The following is a 22650-nucleotide window of genomic DNA, read 5'->3' on the forward strand; positions in this document are numbered from 1 at the left end:
TCCAGCATGAACAAAATATAAGGATCAAACATCAGATCAAAGGAGGCATCCACATTCTTACAATCACTAGGATGCAGTCGTTCATCACTTTCAGGGCAGTCTCTAGAGAAAAAATAGAAATCTAATCTCTATCCTGCTGTCTTCATTGCAGATTTGCCCAACCCCAAATAACTCCCTAGAGGCACCAATCAGAAAGCGAACTAATCCCAGGCAAAGTAGGGGGAGTGTGAGTTTGTTTTTCAAATTCGAACCTGTCACCTGTCCTAAGAGCAAACAGGCTGGTTATGGAGGGAGAACGACGTGGAAAGACAAGGGCCCTCATTACGACCCTGGCGGAGAACCATGGTGCAATTTGCACCATGGTCCATGGCGCTAAGCTGCCAACTCCGCCATGGTGGTTGGCGGACTTACCGCCCCATTCCGACCTTGGCGGGGCGGTAAGTCCCCAATCCCCATTTACCCTTCCCCATTCCCATTTTTGCCCCATAGGGTATAATGGGAGTGGGGAAGGCGTTAATTACGCCACCGTAAATTACGGTGGCGTAATTAACAACAAGTCCCGTAGCGCCATGGATTTTTCCGCCTGCAAAAAGCAGGCGTAAAAATCACCATGGCGCTACGGGAACTCGTAGTCAGGCGGAAAGGTACGCCATGCTTTACGCCGGCGTAAACCCCTTTCCGCCAGGGTCGTAATGAGGGCCAAGGTGTTGTTTTGCCACAGCAACTAGGTTTTTATTGGCAATTTTAAATGATTGTAAACTAATTCCGCTGCTAGATCAATGGATGTTGTTATTCCTTATGCTTTGTGCTCTTGCTATTTATTTAAATTTTTATGCATAATGATGATTTTGGAAATGTCGTATGAGTCTGGATTTGTTGGTGCTGAAGGTTTTTTAATATTTTTAAATAAACGAAGAGAAAAGATAAGAAAATATACAGGGGCACATATGGGGGATACTGAACATATTTGCCATCGAGCCTCAAGGCAGAGAAACAGAGGGAATCTGCAACTCCTCCAGGTAAATAGATAAACCTTGGCCTATTTGTTGACTCTGAACTGTCCATCTCACATCAAAGGAATACACTAACTTTTAATGCACGTTTTAAACCCCACCTCACCTCACCTAATCAAATATTTCATCACTGTGTTTAAATCAGTTTTCAACACAAAGTAAGCCTGATTTTTGTGTTGTGGTGGCTAATCTTGACTGTTCTATATGATCTACCTTGGCCTGTACACATTATACACCACACAATTGTAACTGATTCCAAACCGAGTGGTTACAATCGAATTCATTCAAATCCATGACCATGTCATGGCAGGACTGAAATATGACTCCCTAGTAGCTGGCAATCAGCTAGATGTCGCACTTCGATACCTGCTGAATTGCGCACAATTGTTAGTAAAAAAGAGCCCAAATTACTTGAGTAACCTGCAACCACAGATACACTTGGGATCCAATCTCTCACAGAGACATCAAATCCCAAGCAAAGTGAATTGGAAATACACTGTTCGTGTCCTATGGACCCATGCTGTGTGAACACAAGCATCTTTGAATGTCAAAGGAGGATCAAACAAGCACTGAAATCTGGCCACCAAAATCAGACCTACAGCTCAATTGCCCGACGATTCTGTTTCTTCTGCCAGCTCTTTTCTCCATGTTCCACCAACAGATGTGTCTTGATTATTCTTGTGCCTGGTGTTTCTGCTCATAATGACTAGAATGTGGTTTTATTACTGTGAATGGCCGAAATTGTCTCAGTTCCCCCTATGTCGTGAACACATAGTACCAACCACTACTGGTATATCGAACATACGTTTACCATATCCTCACTCCAAGTCTCACCTCTCACATGATCCTTCTGGTAGAATAGACTCAGTTTGCACATATCACATTGCCAAAGCCTGCACAGCTATCCTGGCAACCTCGCATGAAGATGAAAGACTGCAGCATCCTGCCCGCAGCACACCTCTGTCCTTCACAAATGACCTCTAAATATAAACAAGCATTTTAAAGCCCCCCCACAAGACAAGCACAGCATGTCCTCTACATCTGCTAAGCCACAGCAACTGGTATTGCCAATGCGTGGTATTTCAATTTGCTCTTCAAGAGTATTCCCGGTGCTTTGACTTTATCGTATCTGCATAATTTCCGAGCTCCCTGTTTGCTCTTCAGCCTTTTCTGTCTATTCATTTCACTGACCAGCACCTTTCAAGCATGCTGTAGAAATCATCCAGGTCCCATTAACATACCCAGGAAGTTGTGTTCTTTGAATTAGACGCTTCTTTCTTCCCTAACAAATGCTATAGAGGATGGGTTACAAAGGGTTGAGTGGAGAGAGATGAGGGGATGAACAGTGATCTGAGAATAAACATATTCACTCTAACTTTTTATGTTTTCAGAAAAACTGTTATAAACACCAATTCTTTCTTTGGAAAAACCAAATATTTGCATTAACAGAAGACATCTTTGCCACAGCCCTCCCATCAACTCGCTTGAGCAGTTTTGTAAACCTTTTTGGAAACTATTATGCTATCTTGCAAAAACACACATCTTTTCAAAAGTGCTAGCAGGCGCCCCTCTCCAGAAAGAACATGGCATGATAACCTGTTCTGTGTTTTTTTCCCACTTTGAGAGTCCACAGCCACCGCTTTTTGCTCACTGTACCTTTCACAGATGCAAAATAACCATTTGTATATCAGTCTTTGTCCCGCCCACATGGGCAGTCCAGCACCGAAAAGCTATGGCAATTCCCTTCTGAACAAGAGTACCAACAGCAACCCCATACACGTGTTTTAGCCTTGTTTGGCCTCATCGGTGAGGTGGAGCTGTGCCTCTCTGAGCACAGTGAGCAGAGGGTCCACTTCGGGGTTCCCCCAGGTAACTCTGGGTGACCGCCCCAAGTTCCTTGCAAACATTTTTCAAACAAGGGAGCAGGCGACCCTCTCAAGAAAGAACGAGCATTGTCAGTTTCAATGTCAACCAAAGATATGGCTTTGTAAAACCCCTTCCCATCCCTCTCCTCCCTCTATTGCATTGCATTGGCCACGTAGCAGAGCTAAAGTGCCACCATATTTGCCTAAACCAAAAGCAGAATAGAACAGAGTATGAAATAATTAATGGAAAATAAGACCTTGGCCCTTTTTGTGAAATATTTATGGTAAATTTGGAGCAATTAAAATATATTATTTCAAGTGCCAACCATATTTGAATAATGTACAGTTGACAATAAAGTTGCTTTTCATTCAAGTGTGATACCGCCAAAAGTATTCACAGGTTAAAAAAAATAGCAAAATAATGGTCAAGATTCATGGAATTTGTGACTTTGCACTGCTGAAAAGGTACTTTGCACTGCCGACACAAACCCTGATTCATGGAACTGTGCAAAGTGTATTTTTGCAGTGCAAAGTCATTTTATTTAACATCTTTTATTGGTTTTACAACAGGTTAAGCATTCCCCCTCATCCCCCCGTTCTTTCCCCCCCTTGGCAGCTTGCAGTCTCTTTTCTCGGTTTGGGTCACCCCTGGAGTGCCTCTAATTCAGGTCCAGCAGTTTCAGTCTTTGAGGGCTCCATTGGGCTCTGAAGTCTCCTTTTAGAAAGGCCAGTGTTTCCCCACATTCCGAAGCGAATTTCCACGAATTGTTGGTCATTGCGTATGTGGCCCACTCTAGTGCTACCAGTTCCCAAACCTTCCTGAGCCACTCCTGTTCCGTCGGGATGGGCGGGCCCTTCTATTTTTGTGCTATGAGGGTCATTGCCGCTAGTGTTACTATCACCCTTGCCTTTACTCTCCCCCTGCTGCCCCCTTCCGTCCTGGTACCATTCTTTCCCAGCAGGACTAGTTTGGGATCCATCCCTTCCCCCTCCCCCAGTAACTGTGCTTGGAGCATCTCCTTCCAGAATGGTGTTATTTTGGGTCATTCCCACCAAATGTGCGGTTCCCTCCTCCCCACAATCCTTGGATGCCTCTGGGTATATGCTATGCAGGCGTGCTAGAGTTTAGTGCCACCCAAATAGTATTTTGCACCATGGCTCCTGGAGCTGTACTGCCCTTGCAAACTTCAATATTTTCCTCCAGTGCCTTTCCCATTCCTCGCACTTAATCACATTGGAAACTCATACGCTCCCATCAAACCATGTACAGATTTGTTGTGGGGAAAGACTTGTCGAGTATTCTATATAGACTGGAGATAAGACCCTTTGAACCGTCATTTGACAGCAAGAATTTCTCGAATGGGCTGAGCTGACACGTGGCCGCCGGCCTAATGTCCCTATTCATGACCCAATGGGCTTCATTACATGGATGGCGGTAAGGATTTACCGGTACCGGTAAAATACCGGTACCGGTAAATCCTTACCGCCTTACTACGAGGTCCCTTTGTGGGTTGGGGGATTTAACGCCTGCTTTTTGCAGCCGTTAAAAACCAACCCGCAAAGGGACCCAGGGAGCTAATTACGGTACCACAATTTGCGGTGCTGTAATTAGCGCCTTCCCCATTCCCATTCAGCTCTATGGGGCAAAAATGGGAATGGGGAAGGGCAATGGTGGAAGGGGGAATTACCGCCCCGCCAACCTTGGAATGGGGCGGTAATTCCCCTTTCCGCCAAGGCGGTGCCGGTATTTTACCGGCATGAACCATGGCGCTAATAGCGCCATGGTTCTCCGCCATCCGTGTAATGAGGCCCAATGTCTTATTTGAAAGTACATCATTACCCCTGCCACCCCCCACTCCAAAGTCTAGTTTGCACTCCTGGAGGGATTTCACTTTATTGCCCATGAACATATCCCTAATCTTCACAGAGCCCCCCTTCCTCCATCTATCAAAGCCTCCCCCTTCCTATAGGGGTAAAATGTCTTGTTAAAATTGGTGTGAACTGTGACGGAAAGGTAGTAATCCCATGCCTCTTCACTGCCTTGTTCCATGTGTCCGCTAGCGCTTTTGTGATGGCACTTCTATATAGTTGTTTTGGTCTTGGGTGTCTCGGAAGCCACAAGACCTAAGCCAGGTCAAGTTTTGCCACTGCCCTATCCATCTACATCCATTACTTTCCTTCCTTCTGCGAGAACCATTCCCGGATCACCCACATTTGTTCTGCTTCAAAGTATTGCTGAAAGTTAGGAAGTGCCATCCAACCCCTCCTACTTGGGGCCATAAGCAAGCGGCCACTGATTAGTGGCCTCTACCCCTCCCATATGAAATCCCTTGTAACCCTCCCCAGTTCCTTAAAGAAGTCCTGGGGTATTGTCAGAGGTGTGAGACAGTAACACAAATCTGCCTTAGGCCTACCCCTAGTGGGCAACCATGTATCAGTCTTAGACAATCTCCTAGGGGGTGTGGATCACTATGCCCCCTGCTCTTGTATCTCAGGGCTTTTGTGCACTGTGTTACTCCTAGATTACTCCTACCTTACTCCAATGGACACATTAACATAAGACACAAAGAAAACACATGAATCGATTTAACAATAGAAACACTTTTATTCATACATAGCAATGCATGATGCAGACACTACTATAATACAAATCTCAAATTTGCACCTTTTATGCTTTTGGTGCAAATCTACCAGCAATGCAATAACTATAAGTGTTACAGGTTTCTAATGCAAGCAGTCTAATAGCCACACCATTCCTCTCCATTCCACACCATACTTCACACTCTCTCTCTAAGAAGACAAACCCTGTCTGATTACCCCATCTATCATGTCAGCCAAAATTCTGTGTGAGAGCCTGTTCTAATTCCCCAAGCACATGTCTTATTCAGCAATACTCCCCTTTTCTCTGTTTTGCTTGTCTCTCCTCTCCCGCTAACTCTGCAACCAGCCAGTCAGTCAGGGCCAGGCCTCTCTCTGCCAGATCCATGCCAGTTCAATCTCATCAGCTCCGCTCAGAATGTTTCCCCAGCTGCCTATCAGCCAAAACCGCTTCCCGAAGTACATCCAATCACTCCCAAACGCCTCTCCAAGTCATCTCTCCTCTCTCAGAGTGTCATTGTGCCATCTCCAACTCCAACTAGCATCTCAAACTACCAACTCCCTCTCTCCTCAGAGAGCAGACCAGCAGAGAGCAGCTACTACCACTACCTCAAATCTCAGAGACTCACCTCTCATTATACTGTTCAATGACGCATACATATCCATGGTTACACTCGGTCTCTCTAAGCTAAAATGCCTCTCTTTCTGTCTGTCAGCATTTCTAAATGTGAGCAGTGCCTTAATGTCTGTGATGCATGTCTTGTACTTTTTCAATCACTGTGTGTTCTGGTCAATGTGACATTTTCTACATATCTATACCATATCTATCTTCTGTCTGCGGTACCAAACACCATCTCCTCATATTTCTCCATTCAAATCCCTCTATCCTCCTGCATGCAAAGCTCTCCCTACACACGCTCTTCCTCTCCATGGCACTGTCTACCCCACCTTCTCTCTGTCTGCGAAGCACCAGGCCAGGCTGATAAAGCCTCTCTTGCCTTCTCCCTCTCGGACAAATGTCATGTTATCTCTCTGCCAAGCAAATTGTTTACGCATACTTTCTACACTAACTCATAACAACTCTCCGCGCTCTGCGGCGCTTCTGTGTGTCTCATTCAGTGGCATGGCTTCATGCTTTCTCTATTCTCGAATGTAGTGCCTAACACATTCATTCATACCAATCACTATACTCAAAGCTCAATGCATATTCTAAGTGCACACTCAATGTGTGCCTCTCTCCATGAATACATAATACATAACAACATATCTCTACAATGTCTCTACAAATGTAACATGTGTCTCTAAATGGCACTTCAAATATAACAGGTCTAATTCTATAGCAAATACAAATGGCTACATATATGTGGATAGTCTAATGATGTACTTCATGTCACTACTAATCGGAATGAATTATGGATACCTGGATCCCTAAATGGGTAATGATTCTCTAACAATGGGTAATGATTCTGTAATGATAACAAACCAGGCTTCTCCATACTATCAGGTTTTACAAAGGAATCACCTGGAACAGGTACAGCAGTCCCGGGAGTGTGTCCATTTTCACTGCTGCCTTCCTTCCCATCCAAGAGACCTTATGGTTCCTCCATTTAAGATAGTCCTTCCGAATTACAGTTAGTGTGGGTAAGTAGTTGGCGGCATACCACCTTGAGAGGGACAGAGTGATTTTAATCCCCAGGCATTTGATCCGCTCAGGACTCCACAGAAATGGCGATATTGATTGCAGCTCTCTAGCCTTCTCCTTCCGCAGTGTTAGGTTTAGCACACCTTCCTGTAGCTTGCCAATAATTCGCTTTTATCAAGTCTATCGGGTTAGTGAGTGGAAGAAGCTTGTTGTCAGCAAAAGCTGCAACCTTGTGTTGTGCCCAGCCAAAGAGGATCCCCTGTATCTCTTCCTCCTCCCTTATCGCCTGTAACAGAGACTCCAGGTATATTGCATAGAGGACGGGGTATAGCGGACACCCCTGCTTAGTTCCTCGACCCAAACTGACTGGCCTTGACATGGAGCCATTCACTGCCAGGCGGATCATCGAGTTAATGTAATTGGCTTGGACCATCCTAAGAAAATCGCCCCCCAAGCCCATTCTCTCCATTGCTCTAAACAGAAACGGCCACTCCACCTGATCGAACGCCTTCTCGGCATCTAGTGCAAGCAGGACCACCGGGGTGGGGCTCTTCTGTGCTTTCTCCACCAAGTGGGCCACTCTTCTAATGTTGTATGCTGTCTGGTGCCCAAGGACAAATCCCCCCTGGCCTAGGTGAATTAGCGTTGGAAGGTGTGTCTCAAATCTTCTCGCCAATATTTTGGTATAATTCTTAGCAACAATGTTTAGGAGGGCGATGAGCCTGTATGATGTACACTCTGTGTGATCTTTCATGGATTTAGGAATCAGCATAATTTTGGCCTCTTCCATGGTTGTTTTTATGCGGCTAGAAGTTTTGAATGTGTTAAATAATTGTACTAAGTGGAGGGTCAATATAGAATATGGCCTTGAAACCGTCCAGGCCCCGGCTTTATTCAGGGGAAGCTTCACAATCGTATTTTGCACTTCCTCCTCAGTTATTTCCCATCCTAGGAGTTCCCGTTCCTCTTGAATAATCTTACAGAGGTGTACCCTCTCTATGAAGTCCATCTGTGTCGGACCCTGCAGGTTCTGTGAGGCACATAGGGTGTCATAGTACATGGCCAGACGTTCCTGGAATTCATCAGTACGTGTGAGTCTCTGACCCCCTTCATCATTTACTGCCACAATTGTGTTTTGTCCATGGGATTCCCTCAACTGCCGAGCCAGTTGCACATCTTACTTGTGTGCTTTGGCGTAAAAGTTCTGCCGCACGAATAACAATGCTCTCTCTGCCTTTTTAGTTCTGAGCATTTCCAATTGTCCTACCACAGTCCTGTATGCCTTCAGTGTTTTCCTCGTGGGTCCCTCGGCCGCCTTCTGGCGTGCCTCCTCCACTTGCCCTGTTAGCTGGTCTTCTGGTGCCCTCATCTGTCTCTCCCTCTCTATATCTCTCTGTGCCTTTTGTGCAATGAACTCACCCCTGATCGTGGCTTTAAAGATGTCCCACCTAATGTTTTCGTTCATGTCCACGCTGTTGTTCAACTTAAAGAACATCTTAATCTTGTCCCCTATTTCCTCACTCTGCACTGGATGTCTAAGCCACTCCCCGGGGAGCATCCATTTCCATATTCCTGTTCTGAGATTTGGCATTTGCAGGGTCATGGAGACCACAGTGTGGTCCGCTATCCCCCAGGGTCCGCTCTCTAACCTCTCTACTAGTCCCACCACACACGCTGAAACCCATATGTAATCAATCCTGGATTGCGTGCCATGTACCTGAGAGGAAATTAAATCCTCCTTTTGTACCTCCACTGCCTTCCAGACATCTTTTAGCCCCATAGACTCGTATTTCTCTGTCAATTGAGGGGTTGCTACTTATCCCCTGCTGTGGCCCTCTCTCGACGTCCTGTCTTTTCACTTACTCCATGCCAAATTGAAGTCCCCCATAAGGATTATGTGCCCCTTTGCGAATTCTATCCTCAAGAGGTTCCCTAGAAAGCGCTATTGGCCTGCATTGGGCATGTACACTGATCATATTGTATATTCCAATCCCCTGTGTGTCCCTGTAACACGTATATATCTCTGCCCTTTGTCCCTGAGGATGTCCCTCACCCTGAAATCTATGTTGTTCCTAAAGACCAGTGCCACCCCTCCTGCTTTGGTGTGTACTGGCGTGTGGATGGTCTGGGCGAAGCTCCTGAGTTTGAGGCGTCCCTGGTCCTGCTTCCGTAGGTGGGTCTAATGTAAGGCCAGGACCTCGGGCCCTGTTGCTTTAGTAAATCTCTCCAACTTTTTCTTCCTGAGGGGGGTGTTCAGCCCTCTCAAATTGTGTGTCATGCATTTGAATTTAGTTGATATTCCCCTCCCTCCCTCTGCCTTTCTCCAATGAGTCCCTCCCCTTTCCCCTCAGTCCATCTCCTGGGCTGTTCCCAACTTGTCGATCCGTCACTGCTGCTTTTTCTTACCTCCCCACCCCACTCGTGCCTTTCCCTCTAATTCTCCAAACTGCTTGCTGCCCCCTTCCCTACTGCCTTCCCTCCTCCCTCATTCCCATTCCAACTTTGGAATGTGCTTATCCCCCCTCCCCTCCATTATATCCCTCCCCCTTCCCTCAGGCCCCTCCACCTTTACTGATTCCAACATGTTTTAAAATCCCTGCTCCCGTTGCCCCTTCCATACTCCTAGTGTCCACCACCCCCTTTTGAGTCATCTATTGGGCGTTGTAGGGTTCTGCTGTCCCTTGTTACTCTTTGCTTCCCCTGCCGCCCCACCCCTCGGGGTGGGGCCTCTCAGTGTTGCTCCCCTCTGGCGGCATTCCCCGGCTAGTGACCATTCCCATGGTCTGGGTCTGGCTTTGTTCCTCATTGTTGGGGGTTAATCTCTTGCCAGGCTCTCGGCTGTGTCTAGGTGGATTGTATCAGTTGCTTCTTGCATGACGGTTACCTGTTTCTGGGTTCCCTCCCACTCGAACAATAGTCCGAAAGGGAATGTCCACCTGTATTTAATATTCTTTTTAGTTAGTTCCCACAGTATCGGGCTCATTAGTCTTCTCTTGGTCAACTGGCTGCTCATCAGGTCCTGAAAAAGGGCTATTTCCTGTCCCCTGTACAGCATGGTTCTTGTTGCCTCGCTGCCCTGAGGAGCACTTCCTTTTGCCCAAATCTGGCGAACGCCGCTAGGACATCCCGTGGTCTGGGGTTGGAGCCCTTGTTCAGCCTTCCCACCCTATGTATTCAATCCAGTTCCTCTGTTTCCGGGTCCTCTCCTCCTAATAGATCAGCGAAAATATTCTGCACTTCCCTATTCAGGTCCAATATTGTTTCTGGGAGTCTCTTTATTCTTATGTTGACCCTCTTTGACTTATTCTCCAAGTCCTCCCGCTGTGAATCCTTGTTTTGGGTTGCCACATTCAAGCACTCTATTGCTACACTATTTGCTTAGGCCTCTTTGTCCACTTCTTGTAGGCCCCTTTCTAGCAGATCTTTTTGCTCCTCTAGTTGGCCTATCTCACGCCTCATCTCCCCCAGAGCCACGTTGGGGTCCATTCTCATGAGTTGGAATTGCTCCTGGAAGGTCTTGGCCAAGATAATTTGAAGAAAGAGCATTTTGCTGCAAAAGTCATGCTTTGACATCGGGCCGTACTGCCCTCTGCCTCCACGTCCCTCCAGTCTTTTGAACAGTCCGCACCCCCCTTTGCCTATTCTCTGGATTCCAACGCCGGTCACATTGTGGGCAGGGTGCCTGGGGTGTCCCCTATGGATGGGCCTGTTTTCGCAGGCTGACCTTTCGCTTTGGTGGACATTGAGGCCCTTGGCCATTGTCTCCTATGGTGTGTGTTATGCGGTCAGAAGTTCTGCCAGGTTTTAAATCCAATACAGCATTATCTGGTCTGTGTTTCTCTTCCCTTCCACTCTGTGGGAGATTCCTGCCCTCTCCCTTCACTGTGCAGCCCTTTTTATCCTGGTGGGCTTTCTTGCCTTCCTTAGTGTACCCTCTGGCTTTCCCCTCTCCAGAGCCTAGGTCTGGTTGTGTCCCCTTTGCTTGTTCTTTGCAGTGTTGAGTCCTCTATTCCCTACTTCCTTGGTGGGTTGTTCTGTAACTGCACTGTGGGGTCCTATCCGTCTCACCCCTCCAGATTTTGACATTCAGTGTTGGAAGGTTCTGTGCTTTGCCATCTGGGATTGGGTTCTGTCTCCCCCTTGGATATTTTGAGGATATTGTTCCACTCCTGGGGCCTGAGAGCTGTTTTCCGCAGTTTCAGGTGTTTCCCAGTGCTGGTCTCTGTAGTTGGCCCAGCACCTTCTTATCCTCTCCACTTCTTTGGCGTTCCTTCTTGTGGCTGCTCCATGCTGCCCCCTACTCTTCCTACAGCCCCCTTTCCGGGTCCTTCACTTGGAGGCCTTGCCTCTGCTCAGATTCCCTCTAATGTGCAACCCGTTTTCATTGGGCTGGTTTGCCCTTGATCTTGGCACCTTACCACCTCTCTGGGGCCCTGCAGTAATCAACACATTCTTGCTGGGGTGTTGGTGTTGCCCCAGGGGTGTCATCTCTGATATGCGGGTTCCACTGGAGAGGTGCCCACTCCCCTAGACCTTGTGCACGCCTCCTTTTCCTTGTTCACTAAGTCTTTCTTGGGGTCACTGCTGAGTTTCACGGGGTCCCTTTTCTGTTCCTTGGACCGCCCATGGCAAGATGCCTGTGATTCCAGACTCCCTGCCCATCTCCTTAATTGTGCAGCACGTGCTTCACTGTGCTCTCCGCTTTTGTCGGCCGTTTGTCTCTGCTACCTGCTGTTGCTACGGGGGGCTAGTTGTGAATCACTGAAACTTCTCTAAGGTTGCCTCCCTGGATGTACAGGTCTGCTGGCCCCTCTCCTCCTGCTCGAGGCTGCCAATTTCCCCTCTCTCCTCCACGTCCTCGCGTGCCAATCTCCTCTATGCTCGCTTGGTCGATGCGTCTTTCCTCCACCTTCCCTCGATGGTGCCTCCCCGGTGGGGAGGGGGGTGACTTCTCCCTGAGACCGTCTCTCCGGATCGGGTAGTCCCACTACCCTGCCTTCCGTCCCTCCAGGGCTGGTGGAAACACAGATGGCCCTCCAATGTGTTCTGTCCGGGCCTCCACGCTTTACTCTTTCAGTGGGAATGTGCCTCTCTTCGCCCTCTGCACTCCTGCACCGCTGCAGTGTAGGATCACTTCTCTTCCGGTCCCTCCCGGGATCGGGAGGTATGGGGGTTCAAGACCTCCCTTCTCCGACTCTCCTCCCGGACTGGGCGGCAGATGGGAAGGCCACCCTCGCTCTCCCTCTTCACGTTGCCTGATGGCTCCTCTTCGTCCTACGTGGCGGGCCCTGTCCTTCGGTCTGCCGCCGGGCTGTGCTACGCTTCACGCCTGATGTGCCTCATTGTCCCCAGCGCTCCTTCTCCTTCCCCATTGGTATTCGTTGCTCCTGGGGGTGTTGCACTCTCCAGATGCCCTGTGTCTTGGTCATCGGGGGTGGTGGAAACCGCCATATATCTTCCTGGGGCTCAGGAGCAGCCGTCAACACGTTAACTCGTATTGGCGGCCATCTTGGAATCCACAAAGTCAGTTTGTAGTGGAAAAATTACTACCTGCACAGGCTTTTGCACTGCAAAAATACACTTTGCACAGTTCTATGAATTGGGGGTTTTCAGCAGTGCAAAGTCACTTTGAACTCTGCAAAAATTCCATGAATTGAGCACAATGGCCCTCATTACGACCCTGGCGGATTTTTTCCGCCATCGGCGGACTTTTCCGCCATGGCGTAAAGTCCGTTTACGCCATGGCGGATGGCGGACTTACCGCCCCATTCCGAGGTCGGCGGGGCGGTAAGTCCCCATTGACCCATTTACCCTTCCCCATTCCCATTTCGGCCCCATAGGGCTCAATGGGAGTGGGGAAGGCGTTAATTACGCCACCGTACATTACGTTGGCGTAATTAACACCAAGGTCCCATAGCGCCATGGATTTTTACGCCCGCAAAAAGCGGGCGGAAAAGTGACCATGGCGCTATGGGAACTCGTAGTTGGCGGTAAGGGGTCGGCGCAGCTAACGCTGGCGCAAACCCCTTACCGCCAGGGTCGTAATGAGGGCCAATGTGTTTTCATTCGATAACGCACATGCAAGTGGATGCTAGAAAACGTCATCTTCCTTACGCTTTCATTCAAACAAAAGAAACTGTTATTAAAGGAAGTTGTTTTTGTAAGCCTAGAGCGATTGTGATGGATCATTAAACAAATAATTATACAAGGTAAAATAAACACATTTTTACAGGATGGAAAATGGACTGTGCTTGTTTCCATTACGTGGTTTTAGAAAACATTCAAATTAAAAAAGCACATGATGCCGAAAATACGCGGAAAGTCTTTGCATGTCTTAATTACTACCAGAAAAGTATTGAAAAGCACACATCATGCATGCGCGGGTAATAAGAGAGGAGTGGATTGATGGGTAATGTCCCTCCACTTATTCCTGCGCTGTTTATCATTCCTTCAAGATGGTGCAATAGCCGCAGGCAAAGACGAGACCTTGCCTATGTGTCACGCGGGTGGGGGATGTAGAGGGTGGGGGGCTGAGGGATTTGGGGGGAGTCGCAAAGCAGCATTCTCTGACACAGACTGGAGGAGATCTAGGAGTCCTGATGATGGAGCAGCCTGACCCAATTAGAGATGTTTCCCATTTAGGGGAAAGCGATATATTTTTCTGATTGTTTGCAAGAGACAAAAGCCCCAAATGTACTTTTAACCTTCATTCTATTGCTGCACAATGTGTGTCTGTCTGTCAAAAGCAACGTGCAATCTATTACGCGGGCATTTTAGCATTTTTCTACACCATTTCTGAAACATGCCTTTTTTGTCAGAGAAAAGGAAGAAAATGAATAGTGTTAAGCTGTACCTGCAGTTGGGCGAAGCAAGGCTTTGTACCAGACACCGGTGTGGATAGCTGATGTTTGGCCATTTGCTATACACATTATCATGTCATTACGACCCTGGCGGAAATCGAAAAACGATGGCGGAAATGCAATACCGCCATCGAATAGCGCTCGGTGCGACTATGACCCGTCACCGCAAAGTACGAAGCCATTAGCGACACCGTAGTGAACGCCAACGCTAACTGCACCAAGCACGCGCGCGCGCGCCATGCCAAACCGCAAACACCACCATGGTGCAACGGTACGCCAATTCCGACCCTAGCGGACATGTACCTAACGCCATCAGGCATGGCGTAATGTACCATTCCGCCATGGCGAGAAGTACGGCATCGCGAATCAACCGTAAACGGCCCCACTGAGTGCCTGTACACCGCTCCCTGCCCACAAAGTACAACTCCCCGTAGGTGCAATGAAGCCACAATGCAACCATTGAAATGTACAAGTCACCCATGCATGCCAACGAACAAAAGAAACACAACAGGGGCCAATGGGAGCTGCAGGGCACAGATGGCACGAATACAGAAGCCATCCCAATGGACATGACCACAGTCCCCCACCAAGAAACGCACGCAAACACAGGCACCTGTGACCAGCAATATTCCGAAAATCACATCATTCCACCAGTCCACCTGGCTGACCGGCATCTGTTACACAAAACCCAATCCCCCGCCCCTGAGCATGACAACATTCAAACTGTCATATTGGCAGCCCCCATCCCTGACCTCACTGGGCTTCGTAGGCAAACGCGGCCAGTACAGTACCACGCAACTAAACCCTGAAGCCGGAACCCGATGCAGATCTCCTCACAATACATCGCCCCCCAAATTGGCATATGCCACATCACTTGCAAAGAAAAACGCTACACGGGCCAAATCCGAATAGAAATTTTATGCACATCAAAATCACCAAGCCCATACAGCCATCAGGCCATGAACTCCAAAACACCAATCACCATTGTGGGCTGCTTCCGCAAGAAATGACCAGCCACTACCTGTGTGTCGCCCTGTTCCCCCATGGTACACAGAGCCACAATCACGTACGAAAATGCAACATGGAAGCGCACAGAACCGCAGGGCCGTCCCAATGGGGAGGCACTAGTCCAGCTGAAAGGCCGAAATGTTGCTCCGAGCCACCAGTACTGCGTAAGGGCATGTGGCCCATTGGCGATCGTCCCATAAGATCATAATGCTGCTCCACTGATTAACACGAAGCAGCAGGTGTCGGGAGTAAAATCCATCTGCAGGAGTGGCATACAGATGGCAGTGGCAAAAGGGGAGGAGATACCTGTCAACCAAAAGAAAAGAAAAAGAACAGAATGGCCATCAGAACTACATTCCAACTACTCACTTCAATGATCACACGAAATCCACAGCCATATGCATGCTAGCCCAACCAAAAGGATCATCACCACCCCAAAACCACTTGCGACTCATAACCATCTATATCGAGGTGCAAACACCATCACAAACGAGTGTACCTGTGCATGCGTCTGTCAAAACAGATTCCATCAGATGGGAATGTTAAAGTGCATGGACACAAGTGTCTGAGGGAGCCTCGAGACAGGGAGGGCTCAACAAGGCCAGATGGACGATGGTCCCACAATGGCAGCCCTGCATCACATAGCGTAGGGGAGGCGGATAGATCCCAAGAAGCCCTGTACATGGCAAACTCTGTATCAAATCACCTGCCCATGCATCCATCCATCATTCCCTCATCCCGGGATCAAAATGCTTGAATAATTACTCACATAACATTAGAAACATCCATTGAGTCCGTGCGTTATGCAGCCTGCTAAATCCACAGTGCCCCAGCCCGTAATTCCAGTGTTGTGAAGTAACATGTTATTGGGAACGGACGGCCTCATCGCCCACTTCGCTATTGCGCATCCCAAACTATTCATATCAATCATTACTCCCTCGCCATGGGCCCTGTCTCAAGGACATACAACAATAGAACGTTACATTTGCAGTCAGACCTGTGGGCATCTCCTCGCCGCTAGCTGGAAACCGAAAGCGCCGCCCCTCGAATTCCTCATTTGCAACATCACGTCGAAAAGGCATCTGTGGCCGTTTGAAATCACTAATTATTCCATCGAGTGCGGCTGTGTGTGAAAATGGCAACTGCCTTCACCCACGAATGGGACGCCCCGCCCGTCGTTGAACCTCGGTGCAGTGATGCATGAGGGTCCACCGTTACTCGAGTACTACGTTCCAGTGACCCTTCACAAGTCTGTTCGCGACTGCAATGAATGCATGTGAAACAATGGGACCACAGCAGAAGGAACATATCAACCAATCTTACACGGCCATCGGGTACAAATACATGATTGCAATAGCAAGATGCCATTCCTCGAATTGCAGCGTTGTGTGCGGGACGTGCTCGCCCAAAGGGGAGAGCAGCTTGCACAGGTGGAATGAATCACCACAGGTGGAGGCCATACAGCCTGAAAACACATAAATTGCACAGCCAGTCTCCTCCCACAACCACACCGAAATGCTACCGGCAGGACTCGCGATGTTGGCCCTGGGGGACCTGATAGCACTGCAAGCGCTCCGACTCCAAGAAGAAGACGAACACCAACTACAACCAGCCGCACGGAGGAGACGCAGGAGGAGGAGGAGGCCAAGGCAGGGCCAGCAAGGGCTGCCAGCACAGCCACTACCACCACGCAGGCAGCTCGCAATCCCACGCCTCCGAGCACATCCGTTCAACCTCACTGATGAGCAGATCCACACCCTCTACCGTCTGGACCGGGACACCATAACCGCCATTGTGGACATGACACAGGCTGACCTTGTCAGCATGATAGATAGCCCAACCGCCATCCCACCCCTACTGAAGGTGGTGTCTGTACTCCACTTCCTGGCCACAGGCACCTACCAGCACACAGTCGGACAGTTGCATGGCATTTCTCAGCCACTGTTCTCACGGACACTATTGCAAGTGCTCGATGCCCTCCTGAAGCACGCAGACGACTACATCTCTCTACCACGCTCGGAGCAGGAAATAACCAACACAAAAGTGGGATTCCATGCACTTGGCGGCATACCGGGTTGCATTGGTGCCATCGACTGCACCCATGTTGAATTGGTCGTCCCACATGCCATGGAGGCCCAGTACCGCAACCGAAAACAATTTCATTCCCTGAATGTACAGATGGTGTGTGACTCCAACAGGATCATTACACATTGTTGTGCCCGATTCCCTGGATCAACCCATGATTCTATGGTCTTGAGGAACTCTACAATACCACGCTACATGGAGCGACACGCAGGGAACAGATCCTGGCTACTCGGTGAGTCTCATTACATGCATGATGATGTGGGGTATGTGAATTGGCATTGACCTGCCAGGAAGGGGGGGGGGTGTGCGTACGTATCAATGGCATTCCACATCATACGTTTCTCGTCCACATACAGGCGATGCTGGATATCCACTGAAGAGATGGCTCCTCACACCAGTCCGGAACCCACGGGACCAGCATGAGGAGGACTACAACCATGCCCACTCACGTACCCGTGTAGTCATTGAACAGGCATTCGGCCTACTGAAGGGTCGTTTCCGCTGCCTCAGCAGGTCTGGCGGGGCACTCCTGTACCGCCATGAGAAGGTTGCAAAGATGGTGATGGCATGTGTCATGCTCCACAACATGTGCGTACGTAGAAATGTGCCCATGCCCCCTGACGCAGAACTGCAAGCACCTGATGATGGTCATGATGAGGGTGGGGATGTGGCAGCACCTCATGGAGTCTGCGAGGCACCGGAGGCCCGTGACATTCGTCAGCATCTCATTGATGTATGCTTCTAGCACTCACGCCTGGTGGCTGATACATGGACACGGGACTCGTGGCACTGCGTGTGTCTGGGACATGCACAATATGGACTGTACGCCTATGATGGCCTAGTACACAAAGATCAATGTCCACACTTCTCATTGGTTGGTCGTGCACTTTTTATGGCATATGTGATATCATGTTGAACACCCTATCGACCCGCCACCCAAGTGAGCCCAACACACCCCCTCCACCCTCCTACCTCCCCCCCGAACACCAGTGTCCAAAGATGCTCATTGTCAGTGGGCTGTCGCTATTGCATGCCCCCTCTGCGGGTTTCAGGGGCACCCCTGCCTGTGGAGCGCAGGTTCCTTCCAGATCTACGTTGGGGGCTGCCCTGGACGGAACTTGCAACGGATGATGTGTCTGCCTGCTCACGTCCATGCATGTCCCTAAGGGTTTGCGAGAGCTCAGTGAGCACACGGCGCACTGCGGCAAGTTCGGCACATACGTCTTTGGACGTCGCATGCAGTTCCCCCCTCAGGCTCTCGGTGCTTCTCTCAATTTGTGCCCTTAGCGTCTCTGTACCTCTCTCCATTTCTGCCCTAAGTGTCTCAGTTGATGTTTCTATGTCTGCCTTAGTGCCCCCACATTCATCGGCATGGTCCTTGAGGAGTGTGGCCAGTTGCTGCTGTTGTTCGATCAACTGGTCGAGGGACTGTTGCCTCTGCTGGGCCATGGCCATTTGCGGGGGTGTCACAGAGGGGCTGTTGTCCTCATGTTGCCTTGCCACAGGGCTTGTGGGGGATGGCCAGTCGTCGTCTGGTGGGTGCCCCTGCGTGGTATCCTCATGTTGTACGGGATGGAACAGACAGGGGGATTGGGACAGGTCATGGATGGATCTGACTTCGGCATCCCCGTTTTCTGTGTCCGAGCATGCTGCCATCAATGGGGTGTCACCTATGGTGCTGCTGCCACCAGAGGCAGTGCCTTCTGTGGCATCCATTGGGGGGACCTGTGGTGGTGGTGTTGTGGGCATGCTGGCTGCTGGGGTGCCTGTTGATGTTCCCTCCTCTGTGCTGCCACCTGATTTGTGCTGCTGCCGTGTCTTGATGCGTGCAGCTGAGGTGGAGGGTCTCTGGCCGTTGGTCTTGGCCCTCTTTGCAGGTGTGCTGGTAGGGGTGTCCTGTAGCTCGTCGTTTGGATCGGACCCTGTGGTGGAGTAAAGGAGGGCGAGGGTTATTGATGGGTCTGTGGGAATTGGAATGGCATTGTATCACATGCATTGGGGTGGTACCTGAGGGTGATTTGGGTCGGGGCCTTGGAGGTGCTTTGATTTGTGTGTGGAGTGAGGGTGCAGTTGTCTGGCAGCCTGCAGTTAGGGTGTGCCTGCTGCACGTGTAGTGCGTGTATTAGGGGTTTTTAATTATTTATGTATTTATTGTGGGTTTTAACGTGCGCTTGCAGGCCGATGTGTGTGGACGTTCTCCTGGACATGTGTTTCTGTTGCACTATGTGGACGCATGGTACTTCACATGGATGGACTGTGTGGATTTGGCATTGTTTTATCTGGCCCACCTACCTGAATCTTCGGATGTCTGCACTCCTTTCTCCATCCCTCCGACTCCCTGTATGCTCTCCATTCCGATGGTGGAGGCACAGATTTCTTCCCAGGGGGTCAACTTGATGGGTGATTCAGGACCTCCCCCGGTGGCTGTGGCAATGTTGCGGTTGGCAGAGAGTATGCTGCGGACGCGTATCCGCAGGTCGTCCCATCGCTTGCGGCATTGCTGTGGGGTGCGGGGTGCGGTCCCCACCGCACTTACCCGCTGTGCCACCAGAGCCCATATGGCCTTCTTGTTTGCAAGTGCCGTCCTGGTCATTTGCGTGCAGAAGACGACGGCAGCATTCTCCTGGAGGGTCTCTGTTAGCACGGTGAGTTCCTCACGGGAGAAGTGGACCTGCCGCTTGCGGTCGCACGCTTTCTTCGCTACTTTTCCCATTTTTCTTGGTTTCGCTAGGGTGGTTGACGGGTTGGGGTGTGTTTCAGGGTAGTGATTTTAGTGGTTGTGTGGTTTTAGTGTATTTATAGGTGTACGCCGGGATGTTTCCCGTTCCGGGCCCATGTTTTAACTTCCGTTTCCGTATATTTCCGGGCACCGTACTTTCCGGTAGGCGCACACTGCGGTGACCGCTAAGAGGGGTGGCGGTATTGCACCTAGGGCGCCGTACGGCGGCGGTGTGGGCCGTTTTGGGGTCATTTCCGCCATCGCGGACTTTGCACTTCCGCCATGGCGTGGTGCTCGTGCCCGATGGGTCGGAATGGGCCGCACTTTGCTCCTTCGTGCAATGGCGGAAACGCTATTTACGCTGTGGCGCTCCGGTCAGTCGCTTTCCGCCAGGGTCGTAATGAGGGCCATTGTGCTAAAAATAGATACAACTGGTTTAGTTGAGGGTTACCCCACCGAGCTACATTACACAACACATTTGCAGTTGTCAATTTTGCTCATCCTTAAGTCTTTAAGGTACTTTTGAGGTGGTGCAACAGAAAGCAAGCTTGTTTTTGTGTTTTTGTGTCTACGCTACCACGCATTTTAAGGACCCTTGTATGTTTGTGTGTTACTATTTTTGTAGAGGGCCTACATTTGTAAGAGGAATTTCATTGCTGAGCTGATCAGAGACTAGTGTCCTTGTACAATCCCCTCTCATGTACACTAAACAGGGCAGATATCATCAGTGAGACATCACTGAGCAAATGTGTGTGCAGGGGGGTCAGTGCCATTGTAGGAGATCATGAGTGTTAGTGGTGGAAGTGAGCACTAATATAGGAGCTTACATGTATTCTGAGCAGTAGGAGTACCTCCCCAAAGGGCTCATATATGTTCGGTAGGATAGCAGGTGCTGATGCATGGGCTTTTGTGTTTGCTGGTGGTGGAGTGTGTGTGCTGGTGGTGGATGGGGATGCCAACACAGCATGCCCATCAGCCCTTGCATTAGCACCCCCTCCTGGGCTCACATGGTGCAATCTCCATGGGCAGATACATTTGCTTCTTCATCTTCTTTGCTGACAACTATGATGAGGACATTTTGAACATGTGAGAAAGTCACATTGCACTGGGCCTCCACTAGGGATGCAAGGGACTCTGTGGAGGGCGTGTGGCAAAGGACGTATGGAAGAGGTTGGTGGTACATGTTGGATCCTCCAAAGTCCTGCCATACTTAACAAACGTTCTCTTTAGATTTTTTGAAAAGGCGGTATTTGAAGTTTGACAAAATAAGACAAAATTTGAAGTTTTTAAAATAGTTCTGTTGCATTTTAAGGATTCTACTGTTTTGCTATGAACGCATCACGACATGGATTAGTGGGAACTGATTGGGACTATGGGATTATTCCCTGACACTTAGTTAAGATTGAACACATCTTACTTTTAGAACATTAGTCACACCTTTGGATTTTACTATCACATGTGTAGCAAGTTGGGGAGTCCAAACAAGGCCTAGAATTATTCCCTATTGTCTCAGAAGAAAGGAAACAGTTTCTCCTAAGTAAGTACTTTTAGTAAACACCTATTTAGTATCTGCACTGCACCTACTCCACCTCTGTTCACGGTGTGTGAAAATCACACCCTCTTGTATGTAGAATTTTGAAATATGTTGTCACACATTTGATGCTTTACAAAACACCAAACATATAGTAACACGTGTTTTTTAAAGTTTTGTTTTGCTTGTCTTTTAAACCTACTGTGCATTGTTAAGACAGCTATGAATATGCTCTATTCCCATTATAAGGCTATTGTATATTTCTTCCAGCAGATGTTCATTTTCCTGGGAATCCAAGACACTTGCAGCTGGAGCATCATCAGCAGCAGGTTGTGTTGCTCCTTTTGGTTTGCTTGTTGGTGGTGCTCTTCATAGTGAGCATTTTGGTCCTTTAATGTTTTAAAAAGTCGTCTTGTGTTATTTGTACAAATGTCCAACAGGTGCTTACATCTTCACATTTGTATCACTAACCCTAGGGAGTTTAGTGTTTTAAAAGCCTTAATCATTTTTTTTTACTATGTCTAATATGCAAAACCCACGTGCAGTTTTCTAACCTATTCTACATATACCTGCTATACCTGAAGACACTTCAGCATTTTTTTCCCTGATGCATAGTAGATAAGACAACAGAATTGGTTGAAATTAGTAGATGAAAGCTCCTTTCAGTTTTCGATTTGTTAGTGTTCAAAATAGTTATTTTTCTGCTTTTTACAGCATGTTATGGATTTTCCTTTGCATATTTGCTTGGTGCCAATGTAGCCATTATTGTCCTCCCAATGCTTTGAAAAACGTGGACATAGCATATTTCACAAATGCAATTTACTTACTGCAGAAACTAGAACGAGAAGATGTTTCTTTTATTATTGGTGGTGTATGGTGAATATTTTGCTGAACGTTTTCTGGCTCCTGGCTTCCCTTAGCAATCCCTTGTGCTCCTCCACATGCTGCCATTTTCATTAATGAAGGTATGAACTCTACGTACACTTCAGACGCTTCTGCAAGTTAAAAGCACCAAAGGAGTAACTGCTAGGCCCCCCTTTGCCTCTTCTATGCTTCTACGCTGTGCACAGTGCACTGCATGCCATGTTCCAGACTTATGTGCTGCATCCTTCTATTCAACACCTGTGAGAACCAGAAGTCAGTGGGGAAATTCTTCTCATCATGTCCTTCAGGTAGGATCTCACACTCTTACACTTGAAGGATTTCTACAGTGTTGATAACAACAGAGAAAAGACTTCAGCTCCAGCGCAAAATCTATTGAAACAATCTAGTTACCGTTTCCCGTTTCCAGTTTCCAGTTCAACAGTAGCAGGATGCAAGCGTTGCTTT

Source organism: Ambystoma mexicanum, chromosome 7q, assembly GCF_040938575.1.
Source record: "Ambystoma mexicanum isolate Mex_15411 chromosome 7q, UKY_AmexF1_1, whole genome shotgun sequence".
Classification (NCBI taxonomy): Eukaryota; Metazoa; Chordata; class Amphibia; order Caudata; family Ambystomatidae; genus Ambystoma; species Ambystoma mexicanum.